Raw genomic sequence first — 23,764 nt, 5'->3', positions numbered from 1 at the left:
GCATGCCTCAATGGTAGGTTCTTCGTGTTTGACGCGAGGTTTTCATCATTGGCCTCTGATCGAATGATTCTGCAGGTGTTCGACACCAACTCATTGATTCACACACTGTAGATTGTACCTATAGTACCTTGAGCACCATTGTCATTATTGGTGTCATTATTGGTGGAACCTCTCGCGTCTGTTAACAATTTTCATCATTGACTGGTAATCAGATGATGTTCTTGCATGTTCGACTTCAACTCCTATCTTCACATGCTTGAACTTGTGATTTGTTCGGGTCGAGATGGAGCGCAAGACCCTGGATTTTGTCTATTGAGATCCAGGTTGCGATTTTTGTGGATTATTATGATCATTATATGACTCATTGATGGATGGCTGCGCCCATACCTGAGTCTTCATGGATGTCTGTGACCATACCTTTACTATCATCACAGTCTCATTAGCTGGGTGGCTGCGTCCATACCACAGACCTCTCTCGTATGTCTTTTGGATGGTTGCGCCCATGCCTAGACTACATGTAATTGATTTTCAGAGATATCAGTTGTATTTGTGTGCAGGTTCTTCCTGGTGGTGTTCCAGTTTAGTTAGTTTCATAAAGCATTTCACCCCTCCCACTCTCTCGGGCTTCATGCTTTAGGGGGCATCTGTTACATAGTAATTTGTCACTGTCTTCCTGTCAGTCTTTCTACTGTGTCATGAGACCAAATTAATCATGCTCATGCTCTCTAATGTTGCCAAATGACCCACTTTGCCAAAGTTCTTCTATCATCGCGACTGTTGTAAAAATAAACGCTCTGATGAGTTCTCCAAAACAGACCGAACGCGCTGCCAGCACGGAAGTACACGTGATTCCCGAGCTGGTCGAATTTCATGAGACAGCGCGTCTGTTACTTATATCTGATCGCGCTGATATGAATTTCTTTGTTATTCAGCAGTGATGTGAGCACTCCAGTGCAGTTAGGCACCCGCGATGATCTAGTCTGGGCGAGTTTGTTCTAACATCCGGCCTTCCAAATGACTCCAGACCTCGTTTTTGGCCTTTTAAATGTCACCCTCCCTTCTCTGGCATGTCTGTTTCGTCATTTGAGCCACCTTCCTTGGAGATAAGCTCATCCTCCCACCATTCATGGAGAATCCTCCTATTTAAGCTTCCACCATTGCCATGAGCTTCTAGTTTTGGAATTCATAGTGTTTGGAGTGTTGCTGATAGTGTGTGAGCTTCATAGGTAGCTGGTGTAACAAGTGTGGGATTGTTAGAGAGATTAAGGAAGGTTGTGAAGTGTTTTGATCTTGTGTAAACTTGTGTGAGAGAGAGTTTTGTCTTGGGAGATCTACCCTTAAGGGTGAATGCTTGAGGGACTTGTTGGCTGGACCCTCTTGAGAAGGATTTGACGTCAGAACTATGGTTGTATTCTTCTTTGTTTATCAATAATAGACGACTATCATTATGGTTCTACTCTTATTGTCTTTATGATGTTATTTGAGTTATATCCTTTCTGATTGATATATAGTTTCATCTATTGGATTTTATGCTTGTGTTTCTATCGTTCTTTGCATGTGCAGGTGTCCGTGCACGAGGATCGTGAGGATTGTGACCAACCGGGGCAAAGGAACGGGAGCATCAACTCTTCTACAAGTACTAGCATTGGAATCCAGGTAGGCCTTCATCATTGGTCTTTCATTTGCAATTAGGAACCTGCGTGTTAGCGTTGTTTGATTGTTGCTAGACCCTATTTGGACTAGTAGGGATCGCCCCTGTCCACAGAGGGGATTTACCTCCATAACAGGGCGTCCATGTTAACTCATTCAGGTGGGTCGTTTGAGGGCGTCTGTGTAAACTCGTTCGAGCGGGTCATTTTAGGGCATCCGTGTAAACTCATTCGGGCGGGTCATTAGGGCTGGTCATTTGAGGGCATTCGTGTAAACTCATTCATGTGGGTCGTTCGAGGGTGCTCGTGTAAACTCGTTTGGGCGGGTCGTTTGAGGGCGCTCATGTAAACTCGTTTGGTCAGTCGTTCAGTGTGAGGGTGCGCCCGGGCACACGAGCCCATATCAAAAATGCTAATTTGTCACCCACGGTGGGCTTTCTCCACGTTCATGCAGCTTGTTTCCCCGGCTCTCCCTCGTGCTTTCATTTCGGTTGTGTGGGCGCCCATGTAAACTTGTTTGGGTGGGTTGTTTGAGGACGTGCACGTAAACTCGTTTGGGCGGATCACTCAAGCGGGTCATTTAAGGGCATCCGTGTAAACTCGCTCAGGCAGGTTGTTTGAGGGCATCCATGTAAACTCATTCGGGCGGGTTGTTTGGGCAGGTTAGGCGAGGGTGTCCGTGTAAACTCATTCGGGCAGGTTGGGTGAGGGCGTTCGTGTAAACTCGTTCGAGCAGGTCATTCAGTTTCAGGGTGTGTCGGGGCACACAAGCCCATACCAAAAATGCTATGTTGTGACTTTGGGTCAGCTTCGTGCACATTCGTGCAGCTCGTTTTCTCGGCTCTCCCTGGTGCCTTCATTTCAGTCATGTGGGCGCCCATGTAAACTCGTTCGGGTGGCTCATTTGAGGGTGTCCGTGTCAACTCATTCGGGCAATTCATTTGAGGGCATCTATGTAAACTCATTTGGGTGGGTCATTTGTAGGCATTCGTGTAAAATCGTTCGGGCGGGTCGGGCTAGGGTGTCTATGTAAACTCGTTTGGCCTAGTCAGATGAGGGCATTCGTGTATACTCGTTCAGGTATGTTGGGCGAGGGCATCCGTGTAAACTCGTTCGGACAGGTCGGGCAAGCGTGTCTTTGTAAACTCGTTCGGTCGGGTTGTTCAATGTGATGGCATGCCTGGGCACATGAGCCCATATCAAAAATGCCAAGTTGTGACCCAGGGTGAGCTTTGTGCATGTTCGTGCAGCTCATTTTCCCAACTCTCCCTTGTGCCTTCGTTTCGGTCGTGTGGGCTCCCATGTAAACTCTTTCGAGTGGGTCGTTTGAGGGTGTCAGTGTCAACTCGATTGGGTGAGTCATTCGAGTGGGTTGTTTGAGGGCATCTGTGTAAACTCGTCCGGGTGGGTCATTTGAGGGCATTCGTGTAAACTCGTTTAGGTGGGTCATTTGAGGGTGTCCATGTAAACTCAATCAGGTGGGTTGGGCGAGGGCATCCATGTAAACTCGTTCAGGCAGGTCAAGTGAGGGCGTCCATGTAAACTCGTTCGGTCGGGTTATTCAGTGTGAGGACACACCCAAGCACACGAGCCCATATCAAAAATGCTAAGTTGTGACTCGAGGTTGGCTTTATGCACGTTCGTATAGCTTGTTTGCCTGGCTCTCCTTTGTGCCTATGTTTCAGTCATGTGGGTGCCCATGTAAACTCATTTGGGTGGGTCGTTTGAGGGTGTCTGTGTAAACTTGTTTAGGCGGGTTGTTCGGGCGAGTTTTTTTAGGGCGTCTATGTAAACTCATTCAAGCAGGTCATTTGAGGGCATCCGTGTAAACTCATTTCGGGCAAGGGCATCCGCGTAAACTCGTTTAGGTGGGTCAAGGTCATTCATGTAAACTCGTTTATGTGGGTCGTTCAGTGTGAGGGCACACCCAGGCATACGAGCCCGTATAAAAAATGCTAAGTTTTGATCCAAGGTGGGATTTGCGAACGTTCGTGCAACTCATCTGCCCAACTCTCCCTTGTGCCTTGGGCACCCATATAAGCTCATTCGGGCAGGTCATTTGATGGCATCTATGTCAACTCGTTCAGGTGGGTCATTTGGGTGAGTCATTTGAGGGCGTCCATGTAAACTCATTTGGGTTGGTCGTTCGGGCGAGTCGTTTGAGGGCATCCATGTAAACTCATTCAGGCGGGTCAAGCGAGGGCATTCGTGTAAACTCATCCAGGTGGGTAGGGTGAGGGCATCAATGTAAACTCATTTAGTTGGGTTGTTAAGTGTGACAGCGTGCCTAGGCACATGAGCCCGTATCAAAAATGCTAAGTTATGACCTGGGGTGAGCTTTGTGCGCGTTCATGCAGCTCATTTTCCCGGCTCTCCCTTGTGCCTTTGTTTCGATCGTGTGAGTGCACATGTAAACTCATTACGATGGGTTGTTTTAGGCCATCCATGTAAACTCATTCAGGCACGTCATTTGGGTGTGTCATTTTAGGGCGTCCGTGTAAATTCGTTCGGGCGGGTCAGGTGAGGACGTCCATGTAAACTTGTTTGGGCGGGTCGGGGCAGGGAATCCATGTAAACTCATTTGTTTGGGTTTTTTAGTGTGAAGGCACACCTGGGCACATGAGCCCGTATCAAAAATGCTAAGTTGTGACCTGGGGTGGGCTTTGTACACGTTCGTGCAGCTCATTTTCCCAGCTCTCCCTTGTGCCTTCGTTTTGGTCGTGTGGGCACCCATGTAAACTCGTTCGAGCGGGTCGTTTGAGGTCGTCCATGTCAACTCATTTGGGCAGCTCATTTGAGGGCATCTCTGTAAACTCGTTCGAGCGGGTCATTTGAGGGCATCCGTCTAAACTTGTTCGGGCGGGTCGGGCGAGGGCGTTTGTGTAAACTCATTCAGGCGAGTCAGGCGAGGGCATCCATGTAAACTCGTTTGGTCAGGTCGTTTAGTGTGAGGGTATGCCTGGGCACATGAGCCCATATAAAAAATGCTAAGTTGTGACCCAGGGTGGGCTTTGTGCACATTCGTGCAGTTCGTTTGCCTGGCTCTCCCTTGTGCCTTCGTTTTTGTCGTGTGGGCACCCATGTAAACTGATTTCAGCGTGTCTTTTGAGGGTATCTGTGTCAACTCATTTAGGCAGGTCATTTGAGGGCGTCTGCGTAAACTCGTTTGAGCGGTTCATTCAGGTAGGTCGGGAAAGGGCATCCATGTAAACTCGTTCGGGCAAGTCGGGCGAGGGTGTCTGTGTAAACTCACTCGGGCAGGTCAAGCGAGGGCATCCATGTAAACTCATTTGGTCGGGTCGTTCAATGTGAGTGTGCACCCAGGCAAATGAGCCCATATAAAAAATGATAAGTTGTGACCTGGGGTGGGCTTTGTGCACATTTGTGTAGCTCTTTTGCCCAGCTCTCCGTTGTGCCTTCATTTCGGTCATGTGGGTGCCCATGTAAACTCGTTCGGGTTGGTCGTTTGAGGGCGTCTATGTCAACCCGTTTTGGCGGGTCATTTGAGGGCATCTGTGTAAACTCATTTGGGTGTGTCATTCGGGCGAGTCAGGTGAGGGCATCCATGTAAACTTGTTCGGGCAGGTCGGGCGAGGGCGTGCATATAAACTCATTCGGTCAGGTCATTCAGTGTGAGGGCAGGCCCGGGCACATGAGCCCATAGCAAAAATGCAAAGTTGTGACCCACGGTGGGCTTTGTGCACATTCATGCAGCTCATTTTCCTAGCTCTCCCTTGTGCCTTCATTTCAGTCATGTGGGTGCCCATTTAAACTCATTCGGGTAGGTCGTTTGAGGGCGTCCATGTAAACTCATTCGGGTGGGTCTTTTGAGGGCGTTCATGTAAACTCGTTTGGGCGGGTCGTTCAAGGGCCCCTATGTAAACTCGTTCGGGTGGGTCGTTTGAGGTTGTTCACGTAAACCGGTTTGGTTGGGTCGTTAAGTGTGAGGGTGCGCCGGGGCACATGAGCCCATATGAAAAATGCTAAGTAATGACCAGGTGTGGTCTTTGTGTACATTCGTGCAGCTCGTTTTCCCACTCTCCCTTGCGCCTTCCTTTCGGTCGTTTGGGCGCCCATGTAAACTCGTTCGGGTGGGTCGTTTGAGGGCGTACGTGTAAACTCATTCAGGAGGGTCATTTGAGTGTGTTCGTGTAAACTCATTCAGGCAGGTCATTCGAGGGCACCCATGTAAACTCATTTGGGCAGGTTGTTTGAGAGCATTCATGTAAACTTGTCCGGTTGGATCGTTAAGTGTGAGGGCGCACCCGGGCACACGAGCCCATATCAAAAATGCTAAGTTGTGACTCAGGGTGGTCTTTGTGCATGTTCGTGCAGCTCATTTGCCCGGCTTTCCTTTGTGCTTTCGTTTTGGTCGTGTGGGCACCCACGTAATCTCATTCGGGTGGTTGTTTGAGGGTGTACGTGTAAACTCATTCGGGCGGGTCATTCGAGGGTGCCTATGTAAACTCGTTCATGTGGTTCATTTGAGGGTGCGCGTGTAAACTCGTTCGATAAGGTCGTTCAGTGTGAGGGTGCGCCCAAGCATAGGAGCCCGTATCAAAAATGCTAAGTTGTGACCTGGGGTGAGCTTTGTGCACGTTCGTAGAACTCATTTTCCCAGCTCTACCTTGTGCCTTCGTTTTGGTCATGTGTGGGCACCCATGTAAACTCGTTGGGTTGGGTCATTTGAGGGTGTCAGTGTAAACTCGTTCAGGTGGGTTGTTTAAGGGCATTCGTGTAAACTCGTTCATGCGGGTCGTTTGAGGGCGCCCATGTAAACTCGTTCAGTCGGGTTGTTCAGTGTGAGGGCATGTTAGGGCACACGAGCCCGTATCAAAAATGCTAAGTCATGACCCGGGGTGAGCTTTGTGTACATTCATGCAGCTTGTTTGCCTGACTCTACCTTGTGCCTTCTTTTCGGTCGGTAGAGGGGTGGGTTGTTTGAGGGTGCCCATGTAAACTCATTCGGGCGGGTCATTTGAGGGCATTCATGTAAACTTGTTCGAGTGGGTCATTTGAGGGCATTCGTGTAAACTTGTTCGCGCGGGTCATTTGTGGGCAGCCATCTAAATTCGTCGGGCGGGTCGTTTGAGGGCACCCGTGTTAACTCATTTGAGTGGATCGTTTGAGGGCTCCCTTGTAAACTCATTCAAGTGGGTCATTTGAGAGCATTCGTGTAAGCTCGTTTGGGTGGGTCATTTGAGGGCGCCTGTGTAAACTCGTTTGGTCAGGTCGTTCAGTGTGAGGGCATGGCTAGGCACATGAGCCATATCATAATTGCTAAGTTGTGACCCGGGGTGGGCTTTGTGCATGTTCGTGTAGCTCGTTTGCCTGGCTCTCCCTTGTGCCTTCATTTCGATTGTGTGTTTGTGCCCATGTAAACTCTGTCAAGTCGGGTCGGGTCGGGTCGGGTTGGGTCATGTCATGTCGTGTGAGGGCACCCATGAAAACTCATTCGGTTGGGTCGGTTCAGGTCGTGTGAGGGCACCCATGTAAACTTGTTCGGGTGCAGTCTTGCTTTTGTGTGAAAAGTGGGCTGGTAATTGAGATGTTTGTTTGGATCTGCCTAAAGGATGGCCTTGGGTCATTTGTAGGGTGGGTGGATTTCATCTACTCTCCATCCCCACTCGGTAGCACACGAGCGGTAATGTTGGCCATGCTTATCTTGGTCCCTCTATCGGCTCTTCGTTTGAAAGGTGGGTTGGTAATTGTGTTGTTTCTTCGGGTTTTTCCTGAAGAATGGCCTTGGGTCATTTGTAGGGTGGTTGATTTTCATCTTCTCTTCATCCAAACTTAGTAGCACATGAGCCATAATGTTGTCCATGCTCGTTCTGGGAGGCATATGTGAACAATTCCCCTTCTGCTCTCCAAATTCTTGGAGTTGTATGGGTTGTTGTGGTGTGGCTCCTGAGCTCGTCCTAGTCCCTCGTGCCCATCCAAATGATACAAGTGATAGGTTTTTATTTCATGTGAAAGGTGGGTTGGTAATTCAGTTGTTTTTTCTGGTTTTCCTAATGGATGGACTTGGGTCATTTGTAGAGTGGTAGATTTTCGTCTTCTCTCCATCCCCACTCAGTAGCACATGAGCGGTAATGTTGGCTATGCTTGTCCTGAGATGCATATGTGAAAAATTCCCCTTCTATTCTCCTAGTTCTTCGAGTTATATGGGCTATTGTGGTGTGGTTCCTAGGCTCATTATGGTCCCTCGTGCCCATCCAAATGATACAAGTGATAGGTTTTCTTTTCGTGTGAAAGGTGGGTTGGTAATTGAGTTGTTTTTTCGGGTTTGCCTGAAGAATGGCCTTGGGTCATTTGTAGGGTGGCCAATTTTCATCTTCTCTCCATCCCCACTTGGTAGCACATGAGTGGTAATGTTGGCCATGCTCATCCTGAGAGGCATATGTGAACAATTCCCCTTCTGCTCTCCAAGTTCTTGGAGTTTTATGGGCTGTTGCGGTGTGGCTCCCGTGCTCATCTTGGTCCCTCGTGCCCATCCAAATGATACAAGTGACAAGTTTGATTTCTGTGTGAAAGGTGGGTTGGTAATTGAGTTGGTTTGTCGGGATTGCTTGAACGATGGCCTTGGCTCATTTGTAGGGTGGCCGAGTTTCATCTTCTCTCCATCTCCACTCGGTACCACATGAGCAGTAATGTTGGCCATGCTCATCCCGGGAGGCATATGTGAAAAATTGACCTTCTACTTTCTAATTTCTTGGAGTTGTATGGGTTGTTGTAGTATGGCTCCCTGGCTCATCCTAGTCCCCTTGTGCCTATCCAAATGATACAAGTGAGAGGTTTTCTTTTCGTGTGAAAGGTGGGTTGGTAATTGAATTGTTTTTTCGGGTTTGCCTGAACGATGGCCTTGGGTCATTTGTAGGGTGGCCTATTTTCATCTTCTCTACATCCCCAATCGGTAGCACATGAGCAGTAATGTCGGCCATGCTCATCCCGAGAGGCATATGTGAACAATTCCCCTTCTACTCTCTAAGTTCTTGGAGTTGTATGGGTTGTTGTGGTGTGGCTCCATGGCTCGTCCTGGTCACTTCGTGCCCATCCAAATGATACAAGTGACAGGTTTTCTTTTCATGTGAAAGGTGGGTTGGTAATTGAGTTGTTCTTTCCGTTTTACCTGAACGATGACCTTGGGTCATTTTTAGAGTGGTCGATTTTCATCTTCTCTCCATCCCCACTAGGTAGCACATGAGTGGTAATGTTGGCCATGCTCATCCTGGGAGGCATATGTGAACAATTCCCATTCTACCCTTTAATTTCTTGGAGTTGTATGGGTTGTTGTGGTGTGGCTCCCTGGCTCGTCTTGGTCCCTCATGCCTATCCAAATGATACAAGTGATAGATTTTATTTCCATGCGAAAGGTGGGTTGGTAATTGAGTTGTTTTGTCGGGTTTTCCTAAACGATGGACTTGGGTCATTTGTAGGGTGGTCGATTTTCATCTTCTATCCATCCCCATTTGGTAGCACATGAGTAGTAATGTTGGCCATGCTCGTCCCCCTCCCTCTTGCCCATCCGAATGATAAAAATTTTAAATTTTTCTTGGCGCTCCTTTGAGCCTTCGTTGTTGTGGTCCCAGATGAAAACCCTAAAACTCCATCGTGCCTATGTCACTATCGTGCCCCTCGGTTGTTGTGAATAGAAAATTTTGGTTGGGCTAGGTAGCCATGTGTGGCTCCATTGAAATTAGATCCTTGTTATATTTTTCACCTCCTCCCTATTTCGTGGGGATGGTTTTGCTTTTTGTGTGAACGGTGGGTTGGTAATTGAGTTGGTTTTTCGGATTTGCCTCAAGAATTGCCTTGGGTCATTTGTAGGGTGGTCGATTTTCATCTTCTCTCCATACCCACTCGGTAGCACATGAGCGGTAATGTTGGCCATGATTGTCTCGGGAGGCATATGTGAACAATTCCCCTTCTGCTCTAAGTTCTCAGAGTTGTATGGGTTGTTGTGGTGTGGCTCCCTGTGATGGCTAGCCTCTTCATTGTTTGGCTATTTATGGTGCCCGTTTCCTGTGCTTGTACTCTTTCTGTGTTAGCATTGTCGGTTGAGATGCATACATTTAAGAGGAACGTGGAATGGTTTTGGTTGTAAACCACCTACCCTCCCTCTTGCTTGCTTTTTCCATCAGGTGATGGTTGGCATTCCTTTCAAAGTGCACATTGTCCATGGTTGTGTTGGCTTTGAGGTTTTTATAGATGTGTTGGCCCATATGTTTGATCAAGTGGTTGGCTTTTTCCTTGCATCTCGCATGCATGGTAGGATTTTGTAGTTGGAAATGTTAAGTCACAACATTTATGGGCATTTGTTGTTTCAATTGTGTATGTGCTTGTGGTCCAATGGGGAGGAGGCTTGCTACGTCGATGGTAGGGGCTATCTGGAAGAAATATTTCGAGGTGGAATGCTTCGACCTTCCTCCTCAGTGTGGAGGTGGCCTTAGGTGAAAATTATTCATTTTCCAGTTGGCAAAGCTATGGGCAATCTCTTAGGTTTATTGTACGTAGGGTGTGTGGGGTGCGGAGCTTCCCGATCCCTCCTCCTGTTTGGATATGTTCTTGTATTATGTAGTGAGCCCCTTGATTTTCATTTATTTCCTTCCTTTTCCTTCACAGTGTGGTTGCCGCAGATAGTCAAGTGATCAAGGTCTGCCATTGCTGCTGTCTAGGTGGACTCCTAGCTGGCCTCGGTGCGGGGCGGGGAGGTTCGGGGCGCATTTCTAAGAGAGGTTGTGGGCTCGGTTGGTCTTGTTTTATTTCCTTCCATTTCCTTTGCATTGAGGTTGTTGTAGGCAATCATGCGATTGAGGTCCATCGTTTTTGGTGTTCGGGTGGACTCCTAGGTGGCCTCTATGTAGGGAGGTGAGGGTTGGGGGCCATTTCTAGGGGAGGTTTGGGCTCGGTTTGTCTTGTATTATTTCCTTCCATTGCCTTTGTGTCCAGGCTACCACAGACAATCAACTATCGAGGTACACTATTGTAGCTATTCGGGTGGACTCCTAGGTGGCATTGGTGTGTGGTGGGGAGGTTTGTATGGCCTCCCTATGATAGGATTTGCGGTTGATCGTCCTCCTTTTATTTCCTTCCTTTTCCTTTGCATCGAGGCTACCACAAGTGATCGGGAGATCAAGGTCCAACATTGTTGTTGTCCGGGTGGATTCCTAGGTGGCCTTGGTGTGGGTGGGGAGGGTTGGGGCTCATTTTTAATATAGAGGTTGTGTGGTTGGTCATTCTCCATTTATTTTCTTTGCATCGAGGCTTCCGCAAATGATCAAGAGATCGAGGTCCACTGTTGCTGCTGTCCAAGTGAACTCCTAGGTGGCCTCAGTGCGGGGTGTGGAGGCTTTTGGAGGCATTTCTAAGGGAGTGGGTGAGTGATAACTTGTTTTCTTATTGGTTTGGGTGTGGTTGCAAACTCTGAAGTGGCCTTGGTGCATTGTGGCTCGGCAGCTCTACCCATTTGTTCAGCATGTCCTTCACATGTTGCATGTGCTTCCTTCTTGGTATGCAAGAGCTGCAAGGCATAAAAGTTTTACATGATATTTTGTTATCTCTTTGACTTGATGGGTGCTTAGGTTGGCTCTTGGTAAGAGAGCACCCTGGAATGACCTTTGAAGTGGGAAGGTGCTACCTGGTTGATCCTGCCAGTAGTCATATGCTAGTCTCAAAGATTAAGCCATGCATGTCTAAGTATGAACTAATTCAAACCGTGAAACTGTGGATGGCTCATTAAATCAATTATATTTTTTTTGATAGTACCATACTACTTAGATAACCATAGTAATTATAGAGCTAATACATGCACCAAGTCCTAACTCTCTGGAACGGGTGCATTTTTAGATAAAAGCTTGGCGCAGGCTTGCCTGCTTCTCTGGTGAATCATGAGAACTCGACAGATCGCACATCCCTTGTGTTGGCGATGCTTCATTCAAATTTCTACCCTATCAACTTTCGATGGTGGGATAGAGGCCTACCATGGTGGTGATGGGTGACAAAGAATTAGGGTTTGATTCCAGAGATGGAGTCTGAGAAACGACTACCACATCCAAGGAAGGCAGCAGGCGTGAAAAATACCCAATCCTGACATGCAGAGGTAGTGAAAATAAATAAGAATACCGGGCTCATCAAGTTTGGTAATTAGAATGACTACAATCTAAATCCCTTAATGAGGGTCCATTGGAGGGCAAGTCTAGTGCCAGAAACCGTGGTAATTCCAGTTCCAATAGTGTATATTTAAGTTGTTGCAGTTGAAAAGCTCATAGTTGGATCTTGGATTGTAAAGGTTAGTCCGCCTACTCAGTGTGCACCTACCCTTCCATCGCTTTCGTCAGCGGCGTGCTCCTGGCCTTAATTGGCTGGGTCGCAGCTCCAGCACTGTTACTTTGAAAAAATTAGAGTGCTCAAAGCAAGCTTATGCTTTGAATACATTAGCATGGAATAACGTGATAGGAGTGTGTTCTTATTGTGTTGGCCTTCGGGACCAAAGTAATGATTAATAGGGACTGTCGGGGGCATTTGTATTTCATTGTCAGAGGTGAAATTCTTGGATTTATGAAAGACAGACCACTGCAGAAGCATTTTCCAAGGATGTTTTCAATAATCAATAAGATAATTTTGGGGCTCAAAGACAATCAAATACCGTCCTAGTCTCAACCATAAACGATGCCAACCAGGGATCGGCAGATGTTGCTCTAAGGACTCTACCAGAACCTTCTCATAAATCAGAGTGTTTTTTGGGTTCAGGAGGAGTATGGTCGCAAGGCTAAAACTTAAAGGAATTGATGGAAGGGAACCACCAAGAATGGAGCCTGTGACTTAATTTGACTCAACACAAGGAAACTTACCAGGTCCAGACATAGTAAGGATTGATAGAATGAGAGCTCTTTCTTAATTCTATGGGTGGTGGTGCATGGTTGTTCTTAGTTGGTGGAGCGATTTTTCTGGTTAATTCTGATAACAAACGAGACGTCAGCCTTCTAACCAGCTATGCGGAGGTTCCCCTTCGCAGCCAACTTCTTGGATGGACTATGGCCATTTAGGCCATGGAAGTTTGAGGTAATAATAGGTCTATGATGCCCTTAGATGTTCTAGGCTACATGCGCGCTACACTGATGCAACCAACAATTTTTTCTTCCTGGTTTGAGAGGATCAGGAAATCTTCTCAAATTACATCGTGATGGGGATAAACCATTGCAATTATTGGTTTTCAATGAGGAATTCCTAGTAAGCGTGTGTCATCAACTCGTGTTGACTACGTCCCTGCGCTTTGTACACACCGCCCGTCACTCCTTCTGATTGAATGATCTGGTGAAGTGTTCAGATTGCATCGACGATGGTGGTTCACCGTCGTCGACATCATGAGAAGTTCATTGAACCTTATCATTTAGAGGAAGGAGAAATTGTAACAAGGTTACTGCAGGTGAAACTGTGGTAGGATCATTGATAGTAGGGGTTTTCTTTTTTGGTTCGGGTTGGTTGGGTTTCGATTGCAGTGTGGGACGATGTGGTGTGTCTCTAGGGGAGTGGGTTTGGTGTTTAGTGGGAACATTGTTGGTTTCTTGTCTTGAGGTAACGCTTGTTTTTTCATGTGTGTGCTCGCAAGCCATGCTTATGCTTGTCCAACCCATCCTTTTTTTTCTTTCCCTAGGTTGCAGGGTTGTTTACCTCTCAGTAACATGCTCCAGACACTGGTCTCATCGCGGCCCTTGTCTTTTCTAGTGGTCAAGTTTAGGTTGTGATTTATTTGCTTAGTTGTTAGATTGTTGTTTGTTATGCTGTAAGCTAGCAAGGGTGTTGTGTCGTAATGTATGTGGGAGGGTGTGAAGAGGTGGGATGCTTTTTGATTGGGTGCCTTGTTTGATTTCATTTTGGTTAGCAGACATCTACTCGGTGTGTTGCTGAGCTTCTCTCTTTTCTTCAGATCTTTGTTTCTTTGGTGTTGTTTTCTTCCCTTCTTCCTTTTTCCCCTAGCTTTATGGAGAAGAGGTGGGATTGTTGTGGATTGGTGTTCGGGAAGGACGAAAAGCAGTGCGAGTTCCCGCGGTGGCCACCCTAGTCCTTCTCGATCATTGTCCCCTGTAGTTCCCCACTTTTTGTGAAGGCACAGGGTTTACGAAGCTTGTTCTCTATTTGAGCCTCCCATTGTGAGCTGGTAGACACATTTGATATCTCTTGCTTTCATGTTGTGTTCTTCCCTTCTTGCTTTTGGCCCCTAGCTTTACGGAGAAAAGGTGGGATTTTTGTGGATTGGTGTTCAGGAAGGACGAAAAGCAGTATAAGCTCTAGGGGTGGTCACCCTAGTCCTTCTCGATCATCGTCCCCTACAGTTCCCCCCTTTTGCGAAGGCATGGGGTTGGGGAAGCTTGTTCTCTATTTGAGTCTCTCCTTGTGAGCTGATAGACACGTTTGATATCTCTCTTTATTTCATGTTGTTTTCTTCCCTTCTTCCTTTTGGCCCCTAGCTTTATGTAGAAAAGGTGGGATTGTTGTGGATTGGTGTTTGGGATGGATGAAACGCAATGCGAGCTCCCAAGGTGGCCACCCTAGTCATTCTCGATCGTCGTCCCCTGTAGTTCCCCCCTTTTTGCCAAGGCATGGGGTTGGGGAAGCTTGTTATCTATTTGAAGCCTCCCCTTGTGAGCCGATAGCCATGGTTGATATCCCTTTCTTTCATGTTTTTTTTATTCCCTTCTTCCTTTTGGCCCCTAGCTTTATGGAGAAAGGGTGGGATTGTTGTGGATTTTTGTTCGGGAAGGACGAAACATAGTGCGAGCTCCCGAGCTGGCCACCCTAGTCCTTCTCGATCATCATCCCCTTCAATTCCTCCTTTTGTGAATGCATGAGACTTGCAAGGTTTGTGCTTTGTTTGAGGCTCCCCTTGTGAGACAATAGCCATGTTTGATCTCTACTTCTTTCACCTTGTTTTCTTCCCTTCTTCCTTTCGGTCCCTATCTTTACGGAGAAAAGGGGGAATTGTTGTGGACTGGTGTTCGGGAAGGATTAAAAGCAGTATGAGTTCCTGGGGTGGCCACCCTAGTCCTTCTTGATTGCAGTTCCATGCATTTCCCCCCATTTTTTGAGGGTGTGGGGCTCAAGGAGATTGTTCTATATTTGAGCCTCCTCCCAAGGTGGCCACCCTAGTCATTCTCGATCATCGTCCCCTGTAGTTCCCCCCTTTTTCCAAGGCATGGGGTTGGGGAAGCTTGTTATCTATTTGAAGCCTCCCCTTGTGAGCCGATAGCCATGGTTGATATCCCTTTCTTTCATGTTTTTTTGATTCCCTTCTTTGTTTTGGCCCTACCTTTATGGAGAAAGGATGGGATTGTTGTGGATTTTTGTTCGGGAAGGACGAAACATAGTGTGAGCTCCCGAGCTGGCCACCCTAGTCCTTCTCGATCATCATCCCCTTCAATTCCTCCTTTTGTGAATGCATGAGACTTGCAAGGTTTGTGCTTTGTTTGAGGCTCCCCTTGTGAGACAGTAGCCATGTTTGATCTCTATTTCTTTCACCTTCTTTTCTTCCCTTCTTCCTTTCGGTCCCTAGCTTTACGGAGAAAAGGGGGAATTGTTGTGGACTGGTGTTCGGGAAGGATTAAAAGCAGTATGAGTTCCTGGGGTGGCCACCCTAGTCCTTCTTGATTGTAGTTCCATGCATTTCCCCCCATTTTGTGAGGGTGTGGGGCTCAAGGAGATTGTTCTATATTTGAGCCTCCTCCTGTGAGGGGGGTATGTTGTAGGGAAAAGTATCCGATTCGGATGACCCTATCCCACTCTAAGGGTGATAGTACCTCAACAACAACTGTAAAGAAAACTACTTAAGGTTTACTTCTTTACGAAAGCAAGAGAGAATGAAGAAATGCACTAACCGTTTCCTTGCGCTTAATGTCGAATCCAAACTCTTCTCTTTGCTGCTTGCTCCAAGCTCCTTGCTCTTTTGCTGGCCCAGCTACAATGAGATCCTGCAAAATAACAAAGAAGGAAACTACAAGAAGCATGCAATCATAACTGATTCAAGGATTAGCATAAATCAAATATACAATTATCACAATACATCATTGAAACAAGTGCATATAGAAGAACCTCAATAGCTTTTATTAATGGAAGAAGTAAAGTTCTGAGAGCGTTACAACCATTGAAGGCTCCAATCCAGCAACACCTCCCAGCAGAAAGAATTTCTCCTCTTCACCTCCTTCAAGCAATCACCCAATAGTTCTATAGTGAAACCAACAGCATATCATTACTTTGCACAAAATTCCAGCCTCCTGAGCTCATAGGAGAGAGCTCAATATATAGATGAATTGAGAAAGGATGAGTCAGCTTGCAACTGGTGTGTAGCTTCCTTGTGTCCTCTCTCTCTTCAGTTGATCTTCAGTTCTTGAGTCCACTTGGAGAACCTTGCTTCCACTTGGAGAAACAGAGCCTCTGACTCATCACAAGGCGAAATCCTTGATCCAAGTGTCATTTTTGGAAGATTCCAGAGCAATGACTCAGTGTGCCACTTGTCCCATCTCGCTCAGCGCAGGTGGCCTTTGTTCTACCTGCTTTGCAACGCAGGTACACCATGGAGGAGTTGAGTTTCAGCGCAGAAGCCTAGTGGATCACCTGCTTTGATTTCAGGATTGCTTGTTTTTGAGTGTTTTCAGGTGGAGAACTAATCTCAGAGCTGTTGGTTTGCTGACCTTGTTCCTCTAGGGGTAGGAACATCATGTTTAGGGACTTTGGATCCCTTGGATTATTGACAATTCATGCCTGATGCTGTAAGGCACAAAATTGTCTATAACAGATGCCCCCTAAAGTATGAGGTCGTTTATCGGGTGAAATGCTTTATTAGGAGGATCCGAAGTTCATTCAATCTGCTGAGAAGTGTCCTGTAATAAGATACAATACAATACATTATTTTTCATTCTTTTTCATGATCTAGCTGAGGCGGGCATTCCCATGCTCAGCTTTATAAATTCATTTTGGTACATAGCACAGACGATCGTCTGATGATAGACTGATAATTCTCTGCTGAAATTATCATCCTTTGAGAAGGATGATCATCTGCTGCAATGATGTACATATCAAATGTCTTTATATCCTGAATATATATCGCAGCCCGGATGGATGAAACTAGATCCGGGGTCTTCAATCTCTTCCGATCTTCACTCGATGTACAAGTCGATCCATGTGAGAATTTCTTGAAGTCGAACATGGAAAGACATCGCTTGATTACCGGTCAATGATGTAAACCGTTAACAAGCACGAGAGGAATCACCGATAAGGATGATGACCCTCAAGGTACGGCAGTACAATTCACATGGTGGGAATAAAGGACTTGGCGTCGACCACCATGCAAAATCTTCTGGTCGAAGGTCATTGATGTATACCTGTCGCCGGAAGTGAGAAACTTGCCATTGAGGCATGCAAGCTTCAAAGTACTAAAGGGGTTGTTCCTAGATCAACTCCTTGGATAATGAGCTGATGTCGACAAGGAGCGATCCGTCAAAGGAGGGCCTTAATGAATCCCACATCAGTGACACGGAACGGAGCTAGTGATTGTGATGAGGTGAAAACAAACTGTGATGTATGATTCAGGGTGGCGGTCATGAAATGGATGAAGGACAATGTATGGCAGTGGATGGGACACGGTTGACTCTTTGTAGAACAACATCTCTTGAACATATAACAACACTGATGTGATGGATTGGTAGCATTACCCCAAATGTGGATGGTGTGGCGAGGACCATGGTGATGAGACCGGTGAATGAAACAACCCAACCCGATGTGATACAGAGGACAAAGTGTCATGTTCAAGAGTGACTTGCTACCATTAAAGCTGTGAGGTTCTCCCAATTTTTCCCCAGTCATTGCTGACCAGTACCTCTTTATTTTTATCAAGCTTGAGGAGGATAACATATGCTTGTTCTATAACCTGCCCTTCGGGCAAGCCCATCGCTATGTTTTAACGAGCCTAGCGATAGGGAAACTCGTTCTTGTCTAAAGACAAGTTTGTCTCTATTTAATGAATTTAACGAGTCTAACGACAAGGATAACTCGGTCCTTTTCATTTTTAGAGAGTCTGAAAAGGTACATAAAGTCAACTCCAGAATTCCTTTTTCGTCATCTAATCCCTTAAGTCTGAAAAAGTATAAAACAATACAGAAGGGATGAATTTTCGATTGCTTTAATGAGCCGAACAAAACAAGCGCTCGATCTTTTTGTGCAATAATCCCTCAGGTCCAAAAAGATTAAAATCTAGAGGAGGGATAGCTTTTCCGGTCATTTAACGAGCTGGAAGGCCAAAACTCGGCAAACTTTTCATATTTTACGAGTCAGGAGAAAAGAGCTCAAAGAAGACTCGTCTTTTGAGGAACGAGTGATAAACAGGGATAGCAGCAGATTCCAGGTACAGGTTGGAATTTTCCAATCACGGCAGTGTCACAAGGATGGCTAAGTGAAATCACTCTTCGCAGCTGTTCCTCAAAATGGGTAAACAAACATATGGAGATGAACGATTGGCCAAATGAACGGATGGAGGTGAGACTGCAAGAACATGACCAAGGGCTTTAATATGGTTGTCAAAGGTTACATTTACCAAGGTTATTTACCGGTTCATTTTTTCTGGGTGAGCTTGAACTCTAGGGGAAGATTGCTCACAACTTATGTTTATTTTTTAACGAGCATGAACTATGTGCTAAAACTGCTTGGATCTTGCGTTTATTTTTTAACGAGCATGAACTGTGTGCTAAAACTGCTCGATTATACCAGTCTTAATACAAGGAACGCCTCAGGTGAGGTAGTCATATTTAAGGAGCTATACCTCACTAGTTACTCCAATTTGGCAAGTTTTAACTTTTGCCCCACATCCTTTCTTTATGCAAGCTGGAAACGGCTAATCCTACGAGTTTAACGGGTTAGACCTACAGGTTTAAAGGGAGGACCTAAAAATTTAAAAAATAAATAGTCGTCTCGTGCTTGCACTCTAAAAGGTTCGCATGCCCCCAGGTATAAAGTATAATTTCAAGGCTACCCCTCCTCTGTTCCACCTCTGTTTTTCTACTTGTCGTCTTGCTATATTTTTAACGATACTTGTCTTCTCGTTATTTTTCGGTGCCAACGGTACTTGTCTTCCCATCAGTTCACTTTTTGATTTTTGCAAGATCGCAACAGATAAAACATTGGCGTTATGGAGGGAGGTTTGCTTCTTACTTATTATCCGAAAAATGGTTTTGTTCGCTGCCGCAAACTAAACTCTTTTTTCCAGCGATGTCTTTTACTAGGTTACTAAAGATGGTGACCACTTGTTGCAGCAATTTCATCTCTTTCTTTGGAGGCTGCCCCTACTTATCCTTCAAAACATATGTTTTAATGGGTGAGGCTTGCCTTCAAAGATGGTGGCTACTTGCCGCCACAAATGGATCTACTCCCTCGGCATCCTACTTACTTAGACAAGGGGAGCGAGAAGCTGATTATCTCACTCACATAACTTTGACAAAAGAACTTTATCCTAGAACAACCCTCTCTTCCATGCCGGACGGGGTACGGACTAGTCATATTCTTCTGCGGAAATTAACTTTATACCCAAGGTTTTCTCTGCCCAAGGCAGGCCAGGGTGCATGCCCCCTGGGTCCCAGTTCTTTCTTCCGAATCACTCGCATTCATTGGGAAGTAGAACCAGGGGTGGAGGCATTCCTTGAGTGAATAAAACGTTAAGGGATGGTATTTGACTATTTGCGATGCGTGATCCTGGAAATGAAAGTTGGTCTACGAGCTTGACCATTCTTCCTTCGTGCGGAAAACACATAACTCTGAAGAGTGAGGACACTATCGCCTCCATGCAATATATATAGTCTCGTCCAAGGAGTAAGTTATACACCAAGGGTCCCTGGACGACCATGACGTTCATATGAACTGTCTTCCCCTTCAATGTAATGGGAACATTGGGGAGAATCCCTAATGGGCGACTGGTTCCTTTATCAAAACCTGATAGATTTCTCATCTCAGGTAAAAGCACCGGGGAACCCAGTGCTTTCCAAGCAATAGAGGAAAGGATACTCACAGATGCCCCCTCATCAATGATAGTTCCAGCCATCACCATTCTGTAGATTTGGACGATGATTCTGAATGGGATACTGGCTGGTAACTGGGGTCTGCCTAGTTGATTCCAATCAAAGGACACAACCAGGTTGCTTGGTGGTGGGACCGAATACACGGCCGGATACGACCCTGACGATGTTCCTTCCTGCGATAAAGGAATGGGCGCGTTGCCCTGATGCTCATCAGAGTCTGTGTTGATGAAAAGAATCCGGATGGTGTCATCCTTGTTCTCTTCAGTGAGGGTGTCATTTGAAGATGAATCTTCAACAACGGTGTCATTTGAGGATGAAACCTCTGAAGGAAGAACCGGGTCAACTTCCGTTTCGACCTTTAGACTTTCGTCTGGTCTGGATTCAGTAGGTTCATTCTCAATGACCGACACTTCAGCTGACCACTTGATCGAGCCAGCTGGATTTTCAACTATCGAGGGACTTGGCACGAGTTTTTGGTATCCAGGAGGAAGTCGTAACGGTGAAACCGGACGATCTTCCAAAACTCTCTTCGCCTCATCTAAGAATGGACAACGGTGGATGGCGTGATCGCCTTCACACAGTCTGCAGGGTGATCTTGGTCTCCCTCTTTGTCCTTCACTCTCGCTAGTTGACGGAATGCAATCAACATGTCTATCAGAGGTTGATGCTACCGGATTGTGCAACCTGGGGGACCAGTCTCTTAGTATCCAGGGAATACAAGGAAAGTCACGGTGGAAGTGGGTCCCTTTGCAAATGACACATGGCGATTTAGGCCCGGTCGGTGTAGTGTGTGCATTTTTGTCAGATGTCTTTTGCTTGCCCCCAGTCGCCTTCGCCTTAGGCTCCTTCTGCTTCTTTTCTTTCTTCTTCTTCTCCTTCTTCTCCATGGGAGGCTGACTTTTTCCGGCTCTACCTTGCGAAGATGAAGGATCAGAGGAAGAATTGTAAGAAGTGGAAGGCTGGTGGGTAGCTCTAGACTGGTCTGACTGTTGATTCGACTGCTCAGGATTAGTGGTGATCTGAACTACATTAGTTGAAAAGAGCCATACAGGTAGGCCAATTGTCAACCTGGAAGTGACAATGTGGCCATATGAGGCACACCAACATCTCCCCAAGAGGAGAAGGGATTGGGACTTCCGCCAAGGTGACTTCCTTGGTTGGTGGGCTCCATACTTTTCAACTGAAAGATCAACGTGGGAATAACAGGTGATTATGTTCCGATTAAAATAAATTTTATTAACGACGCTTTAGACACAACTTTGCTTTTTCATGTTTTAAGAGTCGAGAAAAAGCTAAAGTTGACTCTAGTCTCCTTCGATGTTTTAACGAGCCCGAAGTGACAAATGCTCGAATGGAATTTCTCAGTTATAGAGTTTGAAAAAGGCCAAAAGAAACTTCTCTGGAGTTCTAGGCAGAGGGTGTGCCAAACTTTTCGCGAAACCACAGAATACGTTTTACGGTACGGGTGGTCGATCTTCGTGAATGCTGTGTTCACTGCATCGCGATCAGTAGGGTGGCCGACACGGCTTCCTATGGATAAAGGCTTTGTTCCTATAGGGGTCTCCCAATATATACGCGACGGTACATGGGAGCACAAGTCCGTATTAGTGCCACCGACTCTCAGGAGGAATCACCCACCTTCGTAGAGATCGACAATCACTATGTTTAGCGACGCCGGAACACGTCTCTACCTAGACCTCTATGTATTTGCGTTATGTTACAAAGCGTTGTTATGTAAATTGAATTTATTTTAATGTTGATCTTGTTTAGCAGTTTGCCTTTAAGGATCACCACGAGATGTATGTAACAAATTCCTGAATGCAGTCTAAGATGAGAAGCAAACTTTTCAATCTTTCAACTTTGAAAATCTTAACTACTGAGGGAGAAGAAAGGCAAATCTTTTCACACAGATCATAGAGCACACACTAATGCAATTTTTTCCTAAATCAGCATGCAAACAGTCAAATGCAAAATGCACAATGCATGTATTTTCTTTTGCCTTTCTTAATGTTGATGTATTACAAAAAGAAAGTTGTTATATAACTTTGATTTCGATTTCAAGCGAAAGTAAACAAGCTAGTCCAAAATCAAAAGACACCTTAAGATTTACTTGTTTAAACACTGGAAACGCATGAAATCAAACCATAATGACGAAAGTAAAAATACTAATCAGCTATGGACAGCAAACAAGCTAACTCTTTAGACCAGCAAAATGCCTAACACAGGTTCAGATCTAATAGGCAAGGCAAGACTAGTTCACTTTCGTTATGGGAAATTGTAAATGATGTAAGAAATACAAAATAACAAGTACAATTTCGTTATATAACAGAGGCGGAATGATGGCAAGTAAGGTTGGTTTCAGAACAGGTACAAGACTGGTAACTGGCTGCAAAATCTATAGTGAAAACATGCAAGAAAAAGGGAGGAAACCCCAAATGCACAAGGCAAAATTGGGCCAACGCAGGTGCTGCACAGCCAGTCTGGCTCTCAGCACAGGTAGCCCCTTCGGGACCTGCGTTGCAAAGCAGGTAGCCTGTGTACTACCTGCTTTGGAAAACGAAAGTTGCGTTTTCTCAGTTTCCGGGTCACAATTTTCTCAAAAATTCATAGTTTTTGCTCAAATCAGAAGCTATCAGTCAAGCACACACTAAGGGATGACAAGGAAGATGAAAAGCTATCACTAAGAGCTTACAAGGATCCTTGTAGATCAGCTCTTCAAATCATGAACATGCTCAGAAATGAGCTAGAGTAGCTGCCCTCTACTTCGCTTTTGATATAGTCAAAAGCTTTTCGATTTGGTACTCTTTTGTTCAGGAAATGAATAACAAAATGCTACAAACAATCAAACAGATACGATCCCCAGCGGAGTCGCCAGTTTTGTTGTAGGGAAAAGTATCCGATTCGGATGACCCTATCCCACTCTAAGGGTGATAGTACCTCAGCAACAACTGTAAAGAAAACTACTTAAGGTTTACTTCTTTACGAAAGCAAGAGAGAATGAAGAAATGCACTAACCGTTACCTTGCGCTTAATGTCGAATCCCAACTCTTCTCTTTGCTGCTTGCTCCCAGCTCCTTGCTCTTTTGCTGGCCCAGCTACAATGAGATCCTGCAAAATAACAAAGAAGGAAACTACAAGAAGCATGCAATCATAACTGATTCAAGGATTAGCATAAATAAAATATACAATTATCACAATACATCATTGAAACAAGTGCATATAGAAGAACCTCAATAGCTTTTATTAATGGAAGAAGTAAAGTTCTGAGAGCGTTACAACCATTGAAGGCTCCAATCCAGCAACACCTCCCAGCAGAAAGAATTTCTCCTCTTCACCTCCTTCAAGCAATCACCCAATAGTTCTATAGTGAAACCAACAGCATATCATTACTTTGCACAAAATTCCAGCCTCCTGAGCTCATAGGAGAGAGCTCAATATATAGATGAATTGAGAAAGGATGAGTCAGCTTGCAACTGGTGTGTAGCTGCCTTGTGTCCTCTCTCTCTTCAGTTGATCTTCAGTTCTTGAGTCCACTTGGAGAACCTTGCTTCCACTTGGAGAAACAGAGCCTCTGACTCATCACAAGGCGAAATCCTTGATCCAAGTGTCATTTTTGGAAGATTCCAGAGCAATGACTTAGTGTGCCACTTGTCCCATCTCGCTCAGCGCAGGTGGCCTTTGTTCTACCTGCTTTGCAATGCAGGTACACCATGGAGGAGTTGAGTTTTAGCGCAGAAGCCTAGTGGATCACCTGCTTTGATTTCAGGATTGCTTGTTGTGTTTTCAGGTGGAGAACTGATCTCAGAGCTGTTGTTTTGCTGACCTTGTTCCTCTAGGGGTAGGAACATCATGTTTAGGGACTTTGGATCCCTTGGATTATTGAAAATTCATGCTTGATGCTGTAAGGCACAAAATTGTCTATAACAGGGTAGACACCTTTGCTTCTCTTCCTTTCATGCATTTTTCTTCCTTTCCTCCTTTTGGCCCTTAGCCTTACATTTTTTGTAAGGGGTTCCCCTATTCAGTGTTGTGGTGGATCTTTCGGTAATATGTGGAAAC

The 23,764-nt window shown here is 45.7% G+C and overlaps 1 pseudogene; it reads left to right on the top strand.

Annotated features, from left to right (window-relative positions):
- Positions 1-11,283: 11,283 nt before the first annotated feature.
- LOC149168351 (18S ribosomal RNA) lies at positions 11,284-13,097 on the top strand (annotated as a pseudogene).
- Positions 13,098-23,764: the final 10,667 nt, after the last annotated feature.

Source organism: Pinus tabuliformis, chromosome 4_2 (genome assembly GCF_031772625.1).
Source record: "Pinus tabuliformis cultivar Carrire ecotype Pingquan chromosome 4_2, CPIR1, whole genome shotgun sequence".
Lineage (NCBI taxonomy): Eukaryota > Viridiplantae > Streptophyta > Pinopsida > Pinales > Pinaceae > Pinus > Pinus tabuliformis.
This window is presented reverse-complemented; position numbering and strand designations above follow the sequence as displayed.